The following is a 24,588-nucleotide window of genomic DNA, read 5'->3' as shown; positions in this document are numbered from 1 at the left end:
GGGGTCATAGGGTAGCTCTATTTTCAACTTTTTGAGGAACCGCCATACTGTTTTCCAGAGCGGCTGCACCAGTTTGCATTCCCACCAACAGTGTAAGAGGGTTCACCCAGGAACACTTTAGAAAATTCTTCCTTACTCTGTAACAAAGTTGATTTTACTCTCTTAAAATAAGTGCCAGAAGAAATGGAGAATGTGGCCCTTAGAACAGCAGTGAAGCACTGGGTTCATCTCCAAAAAGAACACTTCTTACTTTCCAGGTGAAAACAGGGGAGGATGAGGCCATGCATATGAAAATGCTGTTTTAGGAGATCCTAGGCAGTTTTCACAGCAGAGAATTAGGTTAAGTAGAAAATAAAGAAAATCCTGGTTGAGTTGAGGTGGGAATCCAACAATAGGCAAATATATAAAACATGGGTAACGAACATCCTATATTCTATTAAGGGGCCTTATTCACAGAAAAAAAAAAGTAAAGATCATCTATAAAACAAACTTTTTCTCTCTTACTGGGAGAACAAAATGTACAATCCGTGTGCTTTTGAAATTACCAACATGGTATTAAAAGCAGTAATTTTAATCCCTTTCTTCACCAAACCTTTCATTACAACCGTGAAAAAAAAAATCAAATAGCTCTAATTTTAATATGACTTGTCCATATCCTTGTGGGGTGCTGGTGAGTAGGTGAAAAATCAGAGCACAGCTCGAACACGCAGAGTGATGGAAGAAACATAAGGAAAGTGGGTAACTCTGTAGGGTAGAGAAGAAAGCCTTTAGATAATTGGCAGGTCACAGGAACGCCTGAAGGGAAAAATGAGAAGTCTAACCATAAAAGGCCAATGTAGGGAAATATTTTTGAAAGATTATGTGACTCTTACCTCTTCCCCAGAGGCCGAAGTCAGAGAAAATGGATCAACATTTTGAACTCAAAGAGCCTTTCTCCATCTCTGAAGACCCTGACTTAGAATATCAGAGGCGGGGCAAAGTTCCCATCCCTGCATCCCATGTCCATGTATGATGACCAATCAGTTTTGAAAGTCCGCTGAAAGTGGACGTGGTACCCAAGCCACTAGGGTTGGGAAATTAGTCAGTTTATTTTCTAAACCTCAAGAGTATTTTTACAGGATTCAGTGCAAAATAATAAGGCTTGAAATACACAAACAAAATCATTTCTGTTTGGAAAAATCTCCCTAGACACCCTCCTCTCTGCATTACTGGCTTTCATTGGATACTGTATGTCTGAACGAGCGTGTGAATCCTGAGGCCATACTGACAAAACCAAATTTCAAAAACTACTGTGGAGCAAATTCTATGGTCTCAAAATTATGTTGGTTTTTATGAGAGACATATTACTGAAGTAACTGGCATAGTCTTGCCTCAGGAGTTGATAAATCCTCTTGAGGAGATGAGATTATCTATGGAGAAACAAATAAGATTTGTTACAAATGAGGCCCCAAGTGGGAGTAAGCCTTGATCCTAGCCTAGAGCAATGGGAGAAAAGAGCCAGCTTCACAAAAGGGAAGAATCAGTTTGACATATGGCTTTGGAGTGTACTTCAGAGAAGCCAGAGAGGGACAGAGTGAAACGGAGCAGAAGTGCAGGCCCCTTTCCAAGAGCCAAAGCTGAAGAGAAGCAGAAAGAGAAAGAGATTATTGAGAGTCAAAAGCCAAGGTGAAGGAGCATTTGTGGGTAGCCCGAGATTCTCCTCCACATGGGATGAAGCATTCACCCACTCTGCCGATTTAACGATTCTACTCACCACAAAGCATTGCAATCACTTGCTGCGTCTTTTCCTTGCTAGACAATTAATTCCTCCCGGTCAGGGGCTAGGTCATAGTTAGCTTGGAAGCATATACCACAACAGTAGAGCCAAGTGGGCACCTAACTGGGTGTTGTGTTTTGTTTTTTTCACTGACACAGCTGCAGAGGAACCATCTAGCCACCTGGAGATAGGAAGGCGATGGAAGTCTCCCAGAAGCGAAAAATCTGGTGGGTCTAGGAATCCGGTCGGAGGGCTGGGTGGGTAAGTCTAAAATCCATACGAGAGAAGCCAGGAAGAACAATCTGAAAGGCAAAATCCAAGTTCCATTTCATTTTCATTCCCTTTTGTCTGCTAAAATTGATGTTTCTGCACAATTGCCTCCTTTAAAAATTTTTTTTAAAAATGGCTTAGAAGTGCAGCCTTCCTTGGACATCAGCCAGATTTTTCTAGCAAATATATTACAGTCTTCTTCCAAAGAGACTAGCAGAAGTATTTGGAATTGTTGAATAGATCACTAATTATTTTCAATTCTTGCCAAAAGAGGAAAAGGGAAGAAAGTGATTCATTTGTTACTTGACCATAAAGTCTTGATCCAAACCACAGTAATTAGTTAGGGCTGGTGTGGTAAAGCCAAGGCCTGCTGGAACGAGGAGCCCTGAGACCCCTCACCTAGGTATGCTGGGGCCCTCCTTGTTCTGCAGTGTGCAGCCCTGGCATGTGGACTTTGCCTCCAAGCTTTGCTGTTGAAGATAGAGGGCATGGTTGGCTCTCTGGCTGTGTAGTCACAGCTTCACGGGCTCTGCCCGAGTCGGGACTGCCTGCTCATTTTGTGAGCTTGGCAAGGCAGAGCCTGTACAGTTCACCTCTTCACAACCTAAGAACTATGATTCTCTTGTCCGTGGTAGTGAAAAATGCAAACCAATGTCTTTGTGATTTACCAAAACCACACAGTAACGATGACAGGTCTTCAAGAAGATAAAGAAATAGACATTAGAATGGCAAGTGATTTTTAAAATCTGGAACTCATTGTCAATTTTTTTTCTTCATTGTGTCTTAATAAATTACTGTGTTCATTTGCATGGAAAAAAAAAGAAATAGACATTAGACACAGAAACAGAGACAACGAATCATTTTCAAGAGGCAAAGACTTACTCAATGGTAGAGTATACATTTAAAGAAATTTAAATGGCAGATCAGATCAGTTGATGCTAAGACTGTGAATTAGGTACAATCAATGAAACAAGATGGGATCGGGAAGGAAACAAACCATAAGAGACTCTGAATCTCACAAAACAAACTGAGGGTTACCGGGGGCAGGAGGTAAGGAGAGGGTGGCTGGATTATGGGCATTGGGGACGGTATGTGCTGTGGTGAGTGCTGTGAATTGTGTAAATCTAATGATACACAGACCTGTACCCCTGGGGCTAATAATACATTATACGTTAATTAAAAAAAAAGTTATTTAAAAAAAAATGAAAATGAATCACATCTGGCCTCCTGTGCCTTTCCGAATCCCTGGGACAACTACCAGTCTGCTTGTCTCTCTCTCTTGTTGGACTACAAGCTGCCAGGGAGAGCTTGGGCTCTCATCGGCTGCCTCTGATCATCTCCTACCAGACCCGCAACAACTGGCTTCTCCCGTCGAGGAGTTTCTGAAAGAGTACTGGGGGTGAGAGTGAGGGGCAGCTTATGGTATAATATCTATAATACAAGAGATAAAGTAATACATTTTCTAAAGAAAGTTAAAAATAAAGGACAGCCGATTCTCACTATTTGCAGCAGTGATGCTCTCTAAAGTCACTCTGGACACCAAGTTAGCAAATACTGAGCCATCTATGGCTTCTAGGGGAAATACGGATTAGCTTCCTGCAAGCTGCAGATCACACTTTCATCAAGGAAACATATTTGCATCATATAGGTTTGTTTGCCAACTTTCTTATAAAATAAGCAGGGCTCAGCAGCACAGAAGACCTGCTCTTCGCATTTCCCCTTTCCTGTGCAACACTTAGCAGGTATCTTCTTAATTGTTCTACAGCCTCCCGACCAGCAGAACCTGGCTGGCCTGCAGGTTTAATGCCGTGCTTGACATACTGCCTTTTGGGACATGTGGAGCAGCCAAGAGGACCCCAAGATGAAGGGTATAAAGCTTGACCCCAGGTAACGTGACCACACGTCTCTTTGGCTTTCAGGGTCCCCACAGTGAGGCCCACTATGTTTTCATAAGGTCCTCATCTCACGAAGCGACAAATTGACCCGCTTTTCCTTCTTATCCATAACTTCATCACACACCAAGAAGTGTCCTGTAGCACTTTCTCAGGCAGCCTCGTGTATAGATCGGTGAATGTCCCCATTTTTTCCTGGATGGACTGCAGTGGTGATGCATTAATGTTGAACTCACAGGCACCCACTTATGCCTGGATGAAGCTTATCTAACACATATGTGTCGTCTGTTGGGCACGTCACATCCCTGTGGCACTTAGGAACACGGGAGAGCACTTCAGCACTCTTCTTCGGGCCATTTATAAACCACGTTACTAATTTATAAACCAAGTTACTAATGAGATACGCACAAAAATGCAAAAAATTGCATGGCACTAAATAGACTGAGAAAAGGAACTTGTTTATAGTATGAAAGCTGAAACCTGAAACAAGAGGGCAGACTCCTCCTTGCTTGACCTCAGCTGGGAGGTGCGTGTGTCAAGTGGTTTGAATTTTTCTCCACTCTGAACATGTCGAAGAATGACCCGATAAGAATCAGTATTGGTTATGGGATTAGAAGTAAAAGTGAGTGGGGGGATTTGCAAACAAGAAATCCCAAACAGGAAGAACTACAGGACTGTGGGGATGAGGTCCAGATGAGGGACCTACAAGTTTGCCCTATAGTTAGTAGCACATGCTAACCCTATGGTTAGCAGTCAATAAATTCGTATTCTCTGACTGGTAAGATGAGGTCTCACCTCAGAAAGGAGGTAAATTCGGGGTGCCTGGGTGGCTCAGTGGGTTAAGTCTCATTTCGAGACTTAAATGAGACAATTCAGGGCGCCTGGGCGACTCAGTCAACGAAGCGCCTGCCTTTAGTTCAGGTCATGAGCCCAGGGTCCTGAGATGGATTCCTACATCAGGCTCCTTGCTTGGATGGGGGGGGGGGGGGCCTTCTCCCTCTGCCTGCTGCTCCCCCTGCTTGCACTTGCTTGCTCTCTCTCTCTCTCTCAAATAAATGAAATATTTTTTAAAAAATATAAAAAATAAATGAAATAATCCATATAGGAAGTTCAGCACAATGCCCTACAGTTAGTAGCACATGCTAACCCTATGGTTAGCAGTCAATAAATTCATATTCTCTGACTGGTAAGATGAGGTCTCACCTCAGAAAGGAGGTAAATTCGGGGTGCCTGGGTGGCTCAGTGGGTTAAGCTGCTGCCTTCAGCTCAGGTCATAATCTCGGGGTCCTGGGATCGAGCCCCACATCAGGCTCCTTTCTCAGTGGGGAGCCTGCTTCTCTCTCTGCCCTGCTTGCCTCTCTGCCTGCTTGTGATCTCCATCTCTCTCTCTCTCTCTCTGTCAAATAAATAAATAAATAAATCTTAAAAAAAAAAAAAAAAGAAAGGAGGTAAATTTGGAGCTGGCCCCTGAAAGATAGAGATGGTCAAACATAGATGCGCAGAGAGTCGGGACATTAAAAAGTCGGGAACTTGGCAATGAAGAATTTGAAAAGACAGGTCAATTGATAGAGTCCCTGACGTTCCAGGCTGAGGAATCTGACTGTAATTCTCCATTCAGCGAAGCTGCCCTGTTATTCTTTGATCAGGAAAATAGTGACGAGAGCTGAATTTCCAGACGAATAAGCTGGTGATGTGTACCAAATGAATGGTGGGTTGAGAGCAGCAACCAAGTAACCATTCAGAAAGAGAGCATCGTTGATGGCATTGAACTAGTCGTAATGTGATTTTAGAGAAATTTAATAGGAATTTTTTTTTAAAGGAAGAAGGGAGCTGCTTCGAAGTGATATGTTTGCTTGAACTTCTTGATGAATAAAATTACTTCAGGTTCTCATTGATAACACAAATTCCTGGCACCCAACCCATCTCTATGAAATCAGAACTTCCAAGATGGTGGTCTGGGGAAGCCATCTATCTTCCAGGCATTTCCTGTTAGTCTTCTATCAGCAAGTTTGGGAAACATCGTCTCCAAGCTGTGGTAACTGATAACAGCTGCTCTTTCTGCTCTAGGTGGGATCAACACCCCCCTTCCAACCCTAGATGTCATCCACAAGGGCATATTTGAGACAGAGACTAAATGCCCAGTTCCCGCCATCACCACCGTTGACTGGTTTTGTCAAGCAAGTCTCTCTACATCCTAAAGAAAGAAGCATAACGAACTATCATGGAGTCGACCATCCAGTGAGGTGTGCAAATGGTTTCATGAGTAAGTCCACCTCTGAGAGGAATTTTATTAAAAAACAGGGACAACGGACTGTATTAATTTGAAATTAGTTTTGTACTTTCTAAACTCTGAGGACAAACTCCTTAATTTATAATTCTTTTTAAAATTTGATTTGTATAAGTATATGAATAGTATGAACTCCAACTTCTAATTCTAAAGCAGGAATATAAAGTATTTTCTATGCTTACACTTAAGTAAACAGGTATGAAGAAAGTAAAAGTCTGTCTGAAATGATTTGGAGTCTACTAATAATCTATGAAGATCTTTTTTATGATCCTTGACTTAACCAATTATATGGAACATGAAAAGAACAAAAAGAAAGAATGAAAATTTTCTATTAGTAGATATTACATATGGTTAGAAAGTCACCAGAATCCAGTGTATTTTTATGGATGTTATTACCACATTAGTTGAATAGATTACACTATACTTAAGAAGGCTGTGGAAAATAGACCAGAGATTCAAAACTACTTTGAGGACTAAATTAGAATTAATATATCTTTTTAAAGTTTTCCCTGATATTATTCATGTACTATTTATTCCTCCCCCCCAAAATGTTAAAAGTCACATATCATTAGTACCTCAAAATTTAAAGATAATCTAGTCTAATCTCATGTTCTAATTAAGGAAAATGGGACCCAGACAAATTAAATGACCCATGATTACATAATTAGTTAATCCGGAGTAAGAATTTTAGTCTACTGCACCACCTTGCCTATTAGCAAAAGGGAAGAAATCCTGATTGCCACTATACACAATCCCATTTGTATCTTAAGATAAAATGAGTTAAAAATAAATAGACAATGTCTTATAATAATTAATAACAGCCATCACTATAATGAATGAATGAGAGACAACAATGGATGTTTGTGTTCAAAACTTAGCAATATCACGGACCACTGATCAAAACTTTGTTTTGTGAGCAATATTACAATCAAATATATTCTCCGTGCATGAGTTTTTAGAGACTATCAATCACAGATCCCTGGTACTCACAGACTCCTAGAGGGTCCAAAATCCAAATAAAGAAATACCCCCAGAAATTCCCCATACCTACAGGATACTGACACATTCTCAGCCACCAGTTAAGGACTGTGGTCTGCATGAAAGATCTGTGCACAGCCCGCAGGGAAGCTGGAGGTCTCACACATCCCTGAGACAACATCTGGCAAGCTATGGGTATCTGGAGTCTCCACTGAGAGGTCCCAGTCCATCTTCTGGAGTTAGCGGCCAGTGGCACACACATACCCACCCCATAAATCTATTTCCCATCATTAGTTTACATGGAAACTAGCAGCCTCACTGTAGCAAACGCTTAACAGTGTCCAGGACTGGAGTTCGGCTGTTCACAATGGATCAGCATCTAAGACGCAACGGAGAGCACTGAAGAGGAAGGAATTGAAAATGTGCAGGCAGAGCAGATCAACAACAAGGCCTGGCAGGTCACCGTCAGATGCTGGCTGAGTCTTACCCACTGTCCCAGCAGTATGTTGGCCCTAGAGATAACAGCACCTCACATGGGAACGGGAAGGCCCGTGACACCAAACCCTGCAACACGAGAGCGCATCCTGCCCCGAGGAAGTACAAGACAGAACAGGGGCCTTTCCTGCCCCATGCCAGGGGTGGTTGACAGCACTCGTGGCTAGGATGAACCAGCAGGATCTGGGCCTAACTGGGGTGGAAGCCTATGCAGGATGAACAAAACCAGCCGTAATCACAGGGGCTCTAATAGGTGTGGCAGAGTTAACTAAGAGTGACCAGACACATGGTGCTGGTGAGACACCCCCTAGGGATCTGCAGAAATACTTGAGAGAAGGGTTTTTAATTTTTTTTAATTTTTTTTTTTTTTTTGACAGACAGAGATCACAAGTAGGCAGAGAGGCAGGCAGAGGGGGGTGGGGAATAGGCTCCCTGCTGAGCAGAGAGCCTGATGTGGGGCTCGATCCCAGGACCCTGAGATCATGACCTGTGATGAAGGCAGAGGCCTCAACCCACTGAGCCATCCAGGTGGCCCAAGAGAATGGTTTTTAACATCAGCAAGGACTCAGCCTGAGTGTGTGTGTGTGTATGTGTGTGTGTAAATTGTAAGTGAGCAATCACAAATCCTCTCTGCTCTCTTGGTTCTTTCTTTGGTCCAAACTCTTCCTCCTGGTTCCATTCTTGCCAGCCTCCTAGTCCAAGACACATAAGAGTCTTGAGCCAGTATTCTGGACTTGAATCCCAACTCTGACAAGCAGTGCTGTGACACTTCTGCAATTGTGTTAACTTTCTGTGCTTCATTATTCTAGCATTAATGTCAGTATGATCCCATTCATAAACACCCACCCTGAAGACTTGGGGCATTCAAGAAATAGATGTGATACAAAAGCTAGAGTCAGAGTCACATATGTGCAAAGAAGAAAGAGCCATTTTGCAGAAATTGAGAAGAGTGATGTTGGTGGAGCCCGGGAGGTGCGGGGGGAGAGGAGGCTGACTGCGCCTCTTACCCTTGGTTCAGGGAGGTACTCCTGTATCTTTTCAGTGATGTTCGAATGTGCCTAGGCTGACCACATGGCATTCTGATTCTTGGAAGCTGTCTCAATCTGTTCGGCCCACTGTAACAGGAGTATTATGGACTGGGCGGTTTAAACAATAAACTATTATTTCTCATAGTTCTGGAAGCTGGGAAGTCCAAGACCAAGGTGCCAGCAGATTCCGTGTCTGGTGAGGGCCCACTGCCTGGTTCATAGATGGCCGTCTGCCCACTGTGCCCTCACATGGATTTGACGGACCTCTCCGGGGTCTCTTTTATAAGCTCACTAACCCCATTCAGGTGTGTTCCACTCTCATGACCTGATCACCTCCCAAAGGCCCCACCCCTAATACCATCATATTGGAGGTTAACTTTCAACATATCAATTGTGGAAGGACACCAAAGTCATAGTACCGAGCAAACCCCACATGGGAGCAGACAGGTTAGTGCCTCTCCAAGGGTCATCCTTAAACAAGTTGTGACCACAGACAAGACCAGAAGCCAGACTGCAGATGTCCCAACTTCTCACACTGTTGCTACTCAAATAGTATGAAGTTGGAAGTTCCAGATTACCTCAGGGGGCCAGTAGGTAAAAGTCATATTGTTCTCTAGTTCAGACTGAAGAGCCTCTGGACGGTCTTCAGGGTGACCCTGTACATCATCAGACCAAATTACCCAAGCCCTTCCATTCGTTTGTATTTTTTTTTAAGATTTTTATTTATTTATTTATTTTACAGACAGAGATCACAAGTAGGCAGACAGGCAGGCAGAGAGAGAGGAGGAAACAGGCTCCCTGCTGAGCAGAGAGCCCGATGCCGGGCTTGATCCCAGGACCCTAGGATCATGACCTGAGCCAAAGGCAGAAGCTTTAACCCACTGAGCCACCCAGGCACCCCTTTTCCTTTGTATTTTAAAGCTAGCTCTTAATGATCTGTTTTAAAGTGTATTGTAAATAGCTACAACCAAAATTACCACATTTCAGAATTCTTATTTTTAATCTATATTTAGCTTTAAGCTAAAAAAAATCTATAGATGAGAAAAAATATCAAAGCAAGTGTGATGACACATTGTTCCTATTTTGGCTTCCCAGGGTAACATCAGGATGCTGTTACTGGAAATGGGAGGGTTTCTTGAAAGGCAATATCCTGGTGTGCCCTTTACCGGCTGTGTGTCAGGGAAGGGGGGGCATGCATGTGTGCATATGTGTGTGCACATGAGCATGTGTATGCATGTTTGTATGTGGGCGTGTGTATACATATTTACATGAGTGTGTGTGCGTGTGTGTTTATGAGCATGCGTGTGTGCGTGCATGTGTGTATGAATTACATGTGTGGGTATGTGAGCATGTGTGCACACATGTGTGCACACGAGCATGTATATGCATTGTGTGTGATCGTGTGTGTGCATACATGTGTACATGTGTGTGCTCAAAAGCATGAATGTGTGTACAGGAGCATGCATGGGTGCATACATGTGTGTGCATGAGGCTCAGAGGCAGTGTTCTGGGTTCTAATCCACATAGGCCTATGACTTTGGGCAATTGTTTTAACTTTTCTGTGCCTCAATTTTCTCATCCATAAAAAGCGGATACCAATACTTTACCTACTTCATAGTTTTGTCAAGATAAAATGATATGAGACCATTAGAACCATGCTTAGTACTGAATAAATACTCAAAAATTCTAAGTGTTATTGTTATTAATCATACCCTTTATTTGTCAGAAAATAGTTTCTTCTTTGACTGAATCCCAGATAAACGCCTCAATTTCAGGTTGAAACTGCTCTGTTTATTCGTGAAATCCTGGCTCAGTAAACCCAGATTTAACATAAGATTTTCTGGTATTAAGCCCTGCTTTAAGGATCTGTTAGCTCCTAGGGGGTCATCATCTCAGGGATGCCCTCACTTTTAAGATTTTACAGGTTGGCCTCTGCCTCATGTAAGCCCCAGCATTCCAGATTATCTACCTTTTCTCTCAAGAGCTTTATCTTCTCTTCTTCTGACACCCCACAAGCTACTTTACATCTTCATCATCCTAGAGACTCCCCTCTCTCCTAGAAAAGATTCTCTCTGCTTCTACAAGGAGTAAGTCAGCACATTCCAGGTTCATGCCCCAGTTTTACAACCTATTCTAGCTTATCCTCCCTCTTGCTAGGACAGAGTATTCATGAGGTCCCACTCTGATAATGACCAGGCCTATTATCTTGGGTTACACTTCAATCCACACAGTTTATTGGGAAATTTGAAGACATGATGTCACATGCAAGAATGGACTGTTCGGGAAACAGCAGAAGTTTTGGCATGACTGGGGCATAGCCTGTGTGGGAAGGGTGATAGGAAGAGCTGAAGATGGGGAAAGGTCTTAGTGGATCAGGTCAAGGAGCTCAACATTTGTCTGATTGTCACTAAGGAGGCATGGAAGAATGTTAAGCAGGATGGAGTCATCATCACATCCGCATTTGAGAACTAGAACTCTGATTGGAACAGAGAAGAGGGATAAGAACAAAAGTGACCACATATATGGAGGACAGGTGAAAGACAATTTTCAGAACCACCTTTGAGAAACGGTAAGGAAGTGGCTTTAAGGATAGAGAAGAGGGACAGCTGTGAGAAGTTGGATACACTCAACAGTATTTGAATTTTAAGATTCTGAAGGTGATGAGTGGGAGGAATATGTCTAAGATGACTCTAAAGCTTCTGGCTTCAGCAACTAGAATAGAGATGACATGCCTTTGACTAAAGTGAGCAATATGGGAGAAAAACAAATGACATGAAAACAAGTTCAGTTTTAGATGATCACAGACATCTAAGTGAACATGTCTACTAGGCACTTTGAAGTTCAGGTCTGGCATTCAAGAGAAAGATCTGGAGATACAAATTAATATAATATGCCAATATAGATATTGGCATAAAGATAGAAGTTTGAACCCCTGGGAGTAATGAGATCAACCCAATACATAATCAAATAGGGCAGATAGCATAAGAAAAGAAGGTAGTCAAATATGGAACCCTAAGGAAGACCAGTAGTTCAGGAATGCGCAAAAAAAATATGGATACTGGGAGAGAATGCCAGAATGGTTGGAAGACAATCAAGAGAGAATAGTAGCTTGGAAGTTTAAGAGATGAACAAGTTCAGGAAGGAGCTGGTCAGAAGTGTGAAATGCTACCAGTCAAGTAAAATGAGTAGAGCAAACACTAGAGGGAGAAATGGCCATGGGATTTGGAAATTACATGAGAAAACTGGAAACCTTAGATGGTGAGTCTCAATAGTGATCCTCTCTTGAAGTGGGGAGTGGGTGGGTGTTTGGATTCTCAGTTGTTTGAGTTAATTTCAACATTAGCTTGTTACGGATGACATTTGATAATTAGAGACTTTAGAGTGTGTGTGTGTGTGTGTGTGTGTGTGTGTAAAATGTCACAGAGCAAAAACCTTAACTTCAATATCTGCTGTGATGCCAGGCAAGTCCCAGCCCTGGAAGGAGTCCAGTGAGCTCAGGATTTAGTTGGATTGGTGCTAACATAAGGTCTTCAGAGTCAAAAATTCTAAATATAAGGAATAATGACTACCTCTAACAAAAAAAAAAATGTGGGTGTTATACTAGATGAACTCACTCTGAAAGGAGAGAAATTGGAACACCACAGCAAGAAGATTGTCCATTTTTAGTATGAAACAAAGGCACATGTTTAAAAGGTGAGAAGTAGAGTGGAATATACCAAGAGCAAGTCAAATACAAGACCTCAACAGCCTGGAGACAAATAATAAATTTGTGTGCATGGCTCCAGGAGCAGTGCCCTGAACATCAATGGACAGGAGACTTATTCTTTATATCTAGATGGCAATAACCAGAAGAGACAACATCTAGGACACCAAAATCAATGAGAGTAAAAATCACATGAGACAAGCGTTGTTGAAAATGAGGACTAGAAAGTCAGTTACAATGGAGTTACAGTGATACACTGTGAACTCAAAAAGATCTCTGATAGGGCACCTGGGTGGCTCAGTGGGTTAAGCCGCTGCCTTCGGCTCAGGTCATGATCTCGGGGTCCTGGGATCGAGTCCCACATCGGGCTCTCTGCTCAGCAGGGAGCCTGCTTCCCTCTATCTCCCTCTCTGCCTGCCTCTCCATCTGCTTGTGATCTCTCTCTGTCAAATAAATAAATAAAATCTTAAAAAAAAAAAAAGATCTCTGATAAAACTGTGACTCTCCCCTCATGGACTGTGAGAGGAGCAAGTGATTTTTTGTGGCGACGACTGTGATTTAGATATACTATGAATATAACTGACTTCATTAACTCAGCATCAGGCTGCTGTTATCCAGGCAAATGTGTGTCATCTGTATAAATATATACTCCTCCATTCAGCGAACTTGAGCCACGCGAGGAGCTGAGTGCTATGGGACAGACTCTGAGTTCTATGAGGCACAAAGGATAATCTGTGTTACCTGCCTTACTATTCTAAGAACAGTGCCCTGTATATAGCCTCTGATGTCAAGGGGCTAAGATTTGGTCAGAAGTAAAGTCTGTGTGGATGCAAAGAGAGAGGTAGAAGGAAGTATAATTGGTGGCTCAGATTTTCATTGGAGAGATAAGAATTGGACAATGCTTATCCAAGGGGTGCTCAGGTGGCTCAGTGGGTTAAGTGTCAGACTCTTGACTTCGGCTCAGGTCATGATCTCAAGGTTGTGAGATGCAGCCTGTGTTAGACTGCATAGAGCGTGTAGCCTGCTTAAGGCTCACTCACTCTCTCTCTCTCTCTCTCTCTCATTCTCTCTCTCTCTCTCTCTCCCTCTCCTACTCTTCTTCCCTCTCTTTAATAAAAAAAGGAAAGAAAGTATTGCATAATGCATGAAAAGAGAGAACATTGAATAAAAAGAGAGGACATCATAAAGCACGTGCTGTACCTGGCACATAGTAAACACTCAATAAATGATTGCTATTCCTAACATTAGACAGTGGGTTCATTTTAGGCAACCCCTCTGAAAATAAGGTATTTTGGGGAAATCCTAAAGCTTTCAGATAGATTTGTAACCAGTCACGAATTTGGCTTTGCATACAGTTTCAACCTCCCTAATAGAGGATAATGTAGTCTCTTCAGATGAGCAGAGTGTTTTTAAGACAGATGGTTTAGATCAGTTGCCTTATTATTCAAAAGTCTGCCCCTCAACAGGAATCCAGAGAAGTTTAAACTGAAGATGAGTGGTCATTCTCAGCTAGAGTCATCCCCCACCTTGAGAAATACCTCTTCCCTTATGTTTTGGTTACACTTTCTTTTGATGGACAAATAGCTCCAGCTGTTTCAACCCTTCAAGTGCCTCAAGCCGTTCTGGGCAGACTTTGTATCCCACTCTTCCTATGGAGACAAGGGGATCTGCATTCAGCCCCTGAGGAGTAGAAAGGACCCACGTTTTCCCTCTGATCTTAGCCTAATTATTTTTGTAAATATAAGTACTACCCCTTAGACTGTCCTCTGTGGCTCTAGTTCACCCAGCACAAGGAAACACCCTGGATTTGAGTACTGAGTACAGTCCCAAGAAGAAAAAAATCGGGAATTTTAACACACTAGTTGTTGAATATGCAAGTGTTCTCAGGTGAATAGAGGAAAGTTTGCCAATAGCTGGGGCTTTTTCTATATTCATACTGACAAACATTCCAGCGTATGATCAAATCATTAATGTCAATTTCATTTTATTTTCTTTCACACACAGTGTTCTGGGTTTTTAAGGTAGTTATGCTTTTTTTTAGCCTTCTGGCCTTGGTTTGTATAAGATCAGGACCAGTTTGTAACCCAAAAAGCAAGTGAGAATTGATTCCCTCCTCAGTGAAGGACAGTATGTTTCGAACATCATAATAAAGACAGATCTGATGCTACAAACAGCAAGACAAAACTACCTTCGAATGAAAAGCCAGTCACTGCAGTTCTCATCCTATGGAATGTGGTAGCCTCCATTTTGTAGTTAGATCCTTATATTTCATTCACCCATTTGATGATTAAGATGAAAGACTCAGATTGAAAAATATATTGTCCATTAGCCATGAACCTGATAGATAGACCTTGGTTCCTTTTATTCAGGTGGAACTATGTGCTGCCTCCTAAGATGTCCAACAGCTCGTACCAACTGTGTCTGCGACATCCCTGGAGAAAAGTGCATTTTTCTTGCCAACAGCAGTTCTACTGGAGCCAGTTTTCTGGCTTGGGTAAAAATAGCTGTTTTCATCAGTCGTCACACTTCCTGCTCAGCTTTTTTATACATACAATTTCTACAAATGGAAATAATGTGGGGACGTGGGGCTTTCAATGTTATGAAATTCATAGGCTGCATCTGTATTGAAGTAGAGTTTATGGCAGAAATTGTAAGGGAATAAAAAAGAGCAAGGACTTTTCAAAAATGTCAAAAAGACTGCCAATTGCAGATGCTTCCCCTGATTGGGGAAGAGACCAGCTCTCACAGGTGCAATGAGATATGTACATCCTGCTCATCACCACCTTGTGATCTCCATCAACAGACATCACTGTTAGGGAAAGAATATGTAGAAATAAAGTATTTTGAGTTCTGATAGCTGCTTTGAGACAGCTAATGAGAATAAAAACAAAAGTGAGAACTCTAAGATGTGGTAAGATGTGGTTACTCAGGGTTATTCCCTCACCCCCCCGCCCAGGGAAAACACTTCTATACTGAGGATGTTTCTCCTTGGTACATCCCATAAAGTTACCAAGATGTCATTGTTTTTAGATAACCTTTTTATTGAGATATGATTTAAATATAGAGCAATGCATGAACCTTAATTGTACAGTTGAAAGAGTTTTGTTGTTTTAATTGAATACATACAGTATTACATTAGTTTCAGGTGTACAACATGGTAATTCAATATTAATGTATATTATGAAGTGCTCACCATTATAAGTGTGGTTACCATATGTCACCATACAAAATTATTGCAATATTATCGACTAAATTCCCTTGCTGTACTTTACCTCTCTGTGACTTATTTCTTTTATACCAGAAATGTGTAACTCTTAATCCCTTTCCCCTATTTTACCCATCCCCACCCCCACTCCAATCACCAGTTTATTCCCTATGAGTCGGTTTCTGTTTCGTTTTTTTTTTCCTTGCTTTGTTTTCTTTTTTAGATTCCACATATAACTGAAATCATATGGTATTTATCTTTTTTTCTTCTGACTTATTTCACTTAGCATAATAACCTCTAGGTCCATCATTGTTGCAAATGGCAAGATTTCATTATTTTTTATGGCTGTTTTTCACAATGGCTGCATCAATCTACATTCTCACAGCAGCCCACGTGGAGGTTCCCTTTTCCTCACCAACATGTGTTGTTTCTTACCTTTTGTATACTAGCCAGTCAGACAGATATGAAGAAGCATCTCATTGTAGTTTTGATTTGCATTCCCCTGATGATGAGTGATGTTGAGCATCTTTTCATGGAGTCAAGATGTCCTTTTTTAATGTCCTAAAATTACCTAGATATATAATAAAGGTAATAAAGGCAGTTCACACATTTCTGAAACATAGACTTCCTTTACTATCTAGTTTACTTGTCAACCTTTGGCTTAAAACTACAACAACAACACCTGAACAGTTCAGGACGAAATGATCAGACTAGTTGTGTATTTAACAAAAACATATTTCACCCCCAGTTCATGAGGCTAGATGTTAAAATCATGGGACATCAGAGCTGGGGAGGACCTCAGAAGGTTTGAAAAGACTGAAGGTTTGAGAAGCACAGTTGATTCCGACATGCATCTGAGTTTGAGAAAGTGTTCCAAATTAGATCTCAAATTTTAATGGGCAAATAAATTACTTGAGGATCTACAGATTCTGACTCAGTAGGTATGGAGTAAGGCCAAAATTCTGTATTTCTAACAAATACCGAGGTGAAGCTGATGTTATCCATAATCACAGAGTGTTATCCATGATCACACTCTGAGCAGTGGAGTCTTGGAGATCTCCCAGCCTAGAGGTTGCCAAACTGTGTTCTCAGAACTCTAGGACTCTGTAGAGAGTGCTGGGCAATTCTGCAATCTCAGATTGCATTTGCTAGATGAGGCTCATCTAAGCTCGAATCTCTCATCCATTCTCCACCATCACAATTCGCATCTCTCATCTGTTCTCGATCATCACCTCTTCCAATTTAAATTGTCTTTTAATGTCATTGTCTTTGACTGACTTTAAAATGTGTAAATATTATAAATGTGAACAGAAAATATATAGAGACATAGTTTACATACAACATTTTGTTTGACAAGAACGCACACTGCTAAAAAGTACTTCTCTGGTTCCTTCCATTATACAGATAAGGAAACTAAGACCCAGAGGAGACAACTGACCTCATGGAAATCACGTCACACTTAAATATAGCCAACACAATTCCCTGTCTCAGCACCTAGTTTCCTTGTATAATTTAAGAAAGACCCATCTAACGAGGCCAAAGCAGTGGGAATGCAATCTGAGTTGCATGTCTGCCTGTTTATATGCCAGTGTTTATGCCAAGGAAGCAAAGAAACTCGGGAATGCCGACATAGCCCTTGGGCATGCTGGGTACAGTTTGAAGGATGGTTCCAACCAGGGCTGTGTTGAAAATGGAAGGAAAACATAGATATGCATCTATTCTTTGGAATTCGTGTTTTTGTATTCTTTGGGTAAATACCAGTAGCATGATTACTGGACCATTTGGTAATTTTATTTTTTATTTCTTAAGGAACCATCATACTATTTTCCACAATGGCTCCAACAGTTTGCATTCCCATCAACAGTGCAAGAGGATTCCTTTCTCTCCGTGAGCTCTCCAACACCTGTTGTTTCTTATGTTTTTGATACTAGCCATTCTGACAAGTGTGAAGTGTTATCTCATTGTGGTTTGATTTGCATTTCCCTGATGATGAGTGATGTTGAGCATCTTTTCATGTGCCTATTGGCCATCTGGATGTCTTCTTTGAAAAAATGTCTATTCGAGTACTCTACCCATTTTTTAATTGAATGACTTAGAGGATTTTGGTGTTGAGTTGTATAAATTCTTTATACATTTTAGATGCTGACCCTTTATCAGATATGTTGTCTGCAAATATCTTCTCCCATTCAGTAGGCTGCCTTTTAGTTTTGTTGATAGTTTTCTTCACTGTGCAGAAGCTTTTTATTTTGATGTAGTCCTGACATTTTATTTTTGCTTTTGTTTTCCTTGCTTCCAGAGACACATCTAGAAAAAATGTTGTTATAGCCTATGTCAGAGAAACTAATGCCTGCACTCTCTTCTAGGATCTTTATGATTTCATGTCTCACATTTAGGCCCTTAATCCATCGTGAGTTTATTTTTGTGTATGGTGTAAGAATGTGGTCCAATTTCATTCTCTTGTGGTAGCTGTCCAGTTTTTCCAACACGGTTTGTTGAAGATACTATCTTTTCCCCATGGCATATTCTTGCCTCTTGTCAAAGATTAACTGTCCCTAAAGATGGGTTTATTTCTGGACTTTCTTTTCTGTCCTATTATCTATGTATCTATTTTTTTTCTAGTAACACACTGTTTTGATTACTAAAGCTTTGTGGTATAACTTGAAATCTGAAATTGTGGTATCTCAAGTTTTGTTTTTCTTTTTCAAGATTGCTTTGGCTATTCAAGGTCTTTTGTGGATCCGTACAAGTTTTAAGATTATTCTTGTTCTGTGAAAATGCTCTTGGTGTTTTGATAGGGATTGCATTAAATCTGTAGATTGTTTTGGATCGTATAGGCAAAGAATATAAAAACACTAATTGGAAAAGATATGCCACCCCCATGTTTTTTGCAGCATTATTTACAATAGCCAAATTCTGGAAACTGCCCTAGTGTCTACTTGGGTAGATGAATGAATAAAAGGATAAAAAATTATATATACATGTATATAATTTTAAAAAGAAAATAGAAGGAAAACCAAGAGTGACTCCTCCAGAGTTCTGTGACCAAGAAGGAATTTGCGGAAGCAGAGGCCTGACTGCTCAGAGGGCTGTAGAGACCACACCTTTGGCTTGGAACCAGACTAGACTTGGGGGTAAGGCCTTGATTATTCAGACATGGAAACAATAAAGACAGTACTCCAGTTCTCATCTGGTGAACATACTAAAGGTGAATCCAATTTAAAACCACAGGTGCCATTAAAGATCTGATTGTTGCATTCACTTGTGCAAGTTTGCCATGATTACATATCATAACTTTATATTCTTTTATCCTAGGATCTACTTAGAGTTTTTGCATTCTAAGTGGCTGACTGTGAGTGAGCTATAGCACAAGGATCCCTGGGGACAGGCAGCACATGGCTAGTGAAGTGAAATGCAAAGGCACAAATTAAGGGGATAGAATTCTAGGAAAGTCCCCTGTCATTTGTCTGATAGCAAAAAGAATCATTTGGAGAACTTTCTATTTGGGAGCTCCGTAGAGGTTTTCATTGTTCTTACAATGCTAAACATTAAACCTAATGAAAGATATCTTAAGCTCAAAGCATGTGATATAGATAGGTAGATAGAGATAGAGAGATGGAACATATATGTAACACATATGTGTGTGTTTCTTTTTTATTTATCAGTTTCCCCAGAAGGAAGCAGATGGCACGCTCAAACAGGATAACCGAGGAGACTTTAGTGAAGGACTATCCACAAAGAAGGCCACAGGGTCGAGAGAAACCAGGATTAGTGAGGACCTTGGAGCTGGCAATAGCAGAGAGCTGCCCCTAGGTCTGATCAGGGAAGGAGAACACGCCTTTATAGAAATTCAGTGAGACCTACAGCTGAAGACGAGGGCTTCCCAGGGCAACAGCAGCCTTGACCTCTGGTCGAGCCAGTGCCAACCCACAGCCCAGCGACAGGGGCTTCCACGGGAATAAATACCTTGATCTTTTTTTTCTTCCACCCAACTTTCTGTTGCGCGTTACTGGTACTCTCATTGGCCGAACATGATGCCAAAGGACAAGTGAGCTTAGTTGATTCAGCCCAGGGAGGCAGCCTCTTCGGACACAGAGTGAGGCAGTAAGTGAATCTGGAGCACCCAGAGACCTTGCTGTTATGTCTGGACACCTGGTCATCACTGTGCCCCTCCCCTTCCCTGGCACATACCCCCCCACCCCTTTGTCTCCGTGCTGGAGTACCCTGTTGCCACCTCTTCTGTGGATCTACATCCTCTCAACCTTAAAGGCTCTGGCTATACAGGTGATTTGCACAGTAAACCTTCCGTCTTGGGTACAACTGTGATGTCCCCTCAAATGACAGTAGGGTTTGGGAAGGCCAGGACCATGACCGTCTCTAGCAGAGAAGGCCTATTTCCAGCAACTTCCTCAACAAAAACCATCATGTGACCCTCATGGCCCAGGGCTGATCCGTTGCAGACAATCAGCATACCATGGAATCAGAGAGAAGGGCAGCATGCCCATGAGAACCCACAGCTGCCTGTTACATTTTTTGTCCCACCTGCTTGTCTCTTATGCCCCCCCGCCCCAACGCCAGTCCCAGGATCCTTGACCATGATGGTATCATTCCAGCCTGCATAGGGACTTATAGTCTCTACAGTGCATTAACACTTGTCAATTAGCTGCCGTCATTTAAAATTCAGGAGATGCCACGTAATCTTGGTGTACTGTTTTTTTTAGAAAATGGAACAGTTTGGCAACACTGATTCCCAGTCTCTCGTGATGACAGCCAGCTGGAGCAGCACAGTGATGCTCCTTCAGAATGAGCACATGCTGTCCAGTCCATTCATTATACTCCCCATCTAGCCTGCCTTCCTCCCTGACAGTAGCTGACCTTTCCTCCAATTATGCAAGTTTGCAAGCCCTGCTTTATGGGCATCTCACTGCTATAATTCCCCCTCCCACTCCAAGCCTTCCACCTAATCCTTTCTGATTAATTCTATAAAGCCCTCACCCTACTATAAACAAGCTCATCTCTTCCCTCAGCCCCATTTCACAATGTCTCTTCCATTCCCTTCTATTGCGGGTTGAATTTTGTTCCCCCAAAAGATATGTTGTAGTCTGAATCCCCACATATGTGAATATGACCTTATTTGGAAATAGGGTCTCTGCAAAGATAATTATACTAAGATGAGGTCATACTGGATTAGGGTGGCCCTTATAAGGAGAGAGAGGTTTGAAGACATGGAGGATACACAGAGAAGGTCATATGAAGTTGGAGGCAGAGACTGGAGTTATGGTGCCGTGAGCCAGGGAATGCCAAGGATTGCCCATAACCGCCAAAAGCTGAAAGAAGCCAGGAAGATTCTTCTGGAGCCTTCAGGGGGATCAGGGCCTTGCTGACACATTCATTCATACTTCTCGCCTCCAGAACTTAGAAGGAATAAATTTCTGTTGTTTTAAGCCACTGTGTTCGTAGTACAGTTGACCCTTAAGCAACACAGGTTTGATCTGCTCGGATCCACTTACACGTGGATGATTTTCATGAACTATAAGATAGTACTATAAATGTATTTTCTCTTCTTTATGGTTTTCTTAACATTTTCTTTAGCTTAATTTATTGTAAGAATACAGTATATAATACATGTGATATAACAAAGTATGTGTTAATCTGCTGTTTGTGTTATTAGTAAGTCTCTGGTCAACAGTAGGCTATTAGTAGTTGAGTTATGGAGAAGCTCAAGTGTTATCCACATATTTTCGACTGCATGGGGGTGGGAATCAGTGCTCCCCCAAGTTGTTCAAGGTCAAGTGTGTTTTGTTGTGGCAGCCCTAAGAATCCATTACTCCTCTTCCTAACTGGAGGTGGGATTTCCTCTTGAGATTCTCACAAGGGTGCTTCAAGGATTGACATTCTCTTGGTGCCAGGGGTCTGAAGGTAAATAATATGAAAGTATTTCTTGCTCCTTGGTCTCAGACTTTAACCAGAGAAGACTGCTGGAAGCACTAGGGCACTGTGAGAAGACCAGAAGGTAGGTTCTCTACACAGATACATTTTGGTGTAGAACTTAAGCTTGAAAGCAAACATTCATGAGAGCTACAGTTCTGCTCTGTCTTCAGCATTTCTATAGTGCTGACATAGAGTCAACATCTACTGAATTTTTGTTGAATGAATGAATGGGTCTTAGCAATTAAGGCCTTTGAAAAGCATGCCATTCTGGCTAAGTCTCTAGGCCTTGCATACTGACCAACTTGACCCAAAAGTGTGAGCTAGATGCATGGTTACTCCAGTTGAAAAATGTCATTTCTTTGAAACATTGTAAATGAAAAAACAGTTTCATGATAGAAATATAGGAAAATTGAAGGGTAGAACTGAAGATTAATTGGACTAAGACCTACAGTTCTCAAATGATGGTTCTCTAATTTCTTATAATAGTTTTTATTAAACCAATGTTTGAATATTTAAATAAATATTTAAATACACATTTAAGTATTTAAATAGATGCAGTTACAAAAAATGTGTTATCTGAGTCTGGGGAAAGGCAGCAGACATTCAAGACAAGAGGCCACATGGTGACAGGCAAAATGTGGGAACAAGATGTGCCTTTCCATCACCTGATGTGACATGGGGCACTGGGCCAAATGGGTTCCAGTCTTAACTCCTTGTCTAAAGTCAATCTTGGCAAATTGGAAGTCTCCACTAATTACCAAGAAATTACGAGTACTCTATTGATTTAGAAGGTTTGTGATTTGGCTATTTTTCAAATGCCTACAATTGCTTTGCTGTTACAAATTTGACACAACACAACAGCAGAAACTTTATTTTTTCACCAGCACCAAATTTTGGTAAAATGTATAAAATTTGATTTTCTTATAAACATCAAGTACTCCTAGTAACAGATGTTCCCCAAATACAGACCTTCAATTGTAGATTAATGTGTGTAAAGTAAACACACTCTACTTTAAGCAGTATTCGAAGACAAACAATCTCTGGGTCACTCAGAACTGATGTTTGCATAGAATGTAATCCCAGTGGAAAGCCATGCTTAAATAATAAAAATATTTTCCTGTGAAGTTTCTGATAAAGGCTCAACTCAAAACAAAATAACTCATATTTATATAGCTAAAACAGAAATACTTTTTAAATTCTTTTTGGGGGAGCATCTTAGTGAATTTTATTTCTAAATTCCAAATTCCTTTTGTGAACCCTCTCTAAAAGCAGAGATTATCAATTGCTTCTGACTGAGGCTCTGGGTGTAGATAGCTGGGTCTCTTAGGGGATAGAAAGCATAGGAAGTGTTGGCTCAGCAAAGGCACCATATTTAAGGTCCCACACATGAGGAAGAGCAACAGGCCTAGACACTCTCCCAGGAGCTGGGGAGGACCATCAGGGGAGGATCATCCCACTACACAGGCTTCTACCCTCCTCTAAAAGATCCTGCCATGTTTCATACCTGTTATCCCCCAAATCTCATCTCCATCCTGTTCCCTCTATGACTAATTCTAACCAAATTCTTTAGCCCAGTCCTTGGATCTTCCAGTCAACAATCAGCAAACTCCCCTGTGTCTTCCACTTCTTTTCTTGCCTTAAATGAGAACCTGGCTGTGTCCTAATGAAACTGTCTGGCCCCCAGCCCTCTCAGCCCTCCAGAAGTAGACCCACGTTCCTCTGGTGGCTGGTGCCCCCCGTGACCTGGTGCCCCCTCTCAGACCACTTTTCCCATATCCTTGGTTTTGAGACGTTCCTGACACCTTCTCCCTCTCCTCACTGTTAACGTCTCCCCAACTTGTAGTCACTTCCTCATTTTTTGAAGAATTCGACTTCTAGCCATGGAAACCTTTGCCACCCCCCACCGCAGCTCATTATCATTCCCTGTTGTCTCATATGAGCTTTAAGACACGGAGGAGGCAAGAATATACGGTCAGCTGTTCAATGTGACTAATAGTCAAACAAATGCAAACAAAACCCATCAGTTTCAACACTGTGGGGTTGGCAACATTTTTGATATGATGAGCCTGCTACTGTTGAGTGTGTTGAAGATGAGGATACAGGACAATCTTCGCACACTGAGGAGACCATACATTGGTGCAGCCACAGTAGGAGTCATTTTGTACTAAAAGCCAGGTTGGAGATCAACAAACCCAGAAATAATGCCTCTAGATACATGTGCATGGAAACAAACATTGCAAAGTTGATTTCATTATTGTTTACACCAATATGACAACCCAAATGCCATCAACAGATGGATAGAGGGTTAACTCAGCGTATTCGTACACTGGAATAGTACATAGCGGTTAAAATACACACACAAAACAATCAACACAGAAATTTGGGTGGAGGTTATCTCTGCGGTAAGAAACGAGATAGTGTGGCTGGGGAAACATACAAATGGGTCTTTATCTATACCTATTATATTTTATTCATTATATTAAAAAAGAGGAGAGAAACATGAAACAGTTTAACCTGAGGAACAAGCAAATTTTTTTAAATGAGAGAAAATGTCCATCAATTCCTCTTGGCAACAAGATTGAAGACCTTAGATGACTTAAGAATTTAGAATAATCGCTCAGCAATACAAATGCTTTCCACAGAGGAAGAAAGAAAGATGTTTGGCTGTTATTCAGCTAATTGTATCAGTGTTAGACATCTAAGCTTAAAATCTGCATGAAATTAATTCATGTGAGGAATCCCTTATTCTTGGGTATTTAATATTGATCGCAATTACCAAAGAGCAGTCAAACCCCCACCACACTTTGTACTATATGGAAACAATCTTATGCAAGTACAAATCTCTGAAAGGGTTCAGGGGGAAAAAAAGTAATTTGTTTCTACACCTGGCCTTACTTAAGGAGAGCAATGCTTTATTTATTCAACATCATTGTGAAATGAAGTGTTTCAAATAATTTTACGCCTTTAAGTGCCAAGACTTTTTTTTTGTTCTTAATCATTTTAACCACTTGGATTGAAATCACTTTTAGAAAGCTGTTACACATGG

At 41.4% G+C, this 24,588-nt stretch overlaps 1 long non-coding RNA gene across 1 annotated transcript; it reads left to right on the top strand.

Annotated features, from left to right (window-relative positions):
* The first annotated feature begins 1,914 nt into the window (after window positions 1–1,914).
* Window positions 1,915–6,156, top strand: LOC132013111 (uncharacterized). The gene is made up of 3 exons (XR_009402879.1): window positions 1,915–1,983; window positions 3,792–3,913; window positions 5,986–6,156. It is a non-coding gene; the product is annotated as an uncharacterized LOC132013111 (long non-coding RNA).
* The last annotated feature ends 18,432 nt before the right edge of the window (window positions 6,157–24,588 follow it).

This window comes from Mustela nigripes, chromosome 1, assembly GCF_022355385.1.
Source record: "Mustela nigripes isolate SB6536 chromosome 1, MUSNIG.SB6536, whole genome shotgun sequence".
NCBI lineage: Eukaryota > Metazoa > Chordata > Mammalia > Carnivora > Mustelidae > Mustela > Mustela nigripes.
This window is presented reverse-complemented; position numbering and strand designations above follow the sequence as displayed.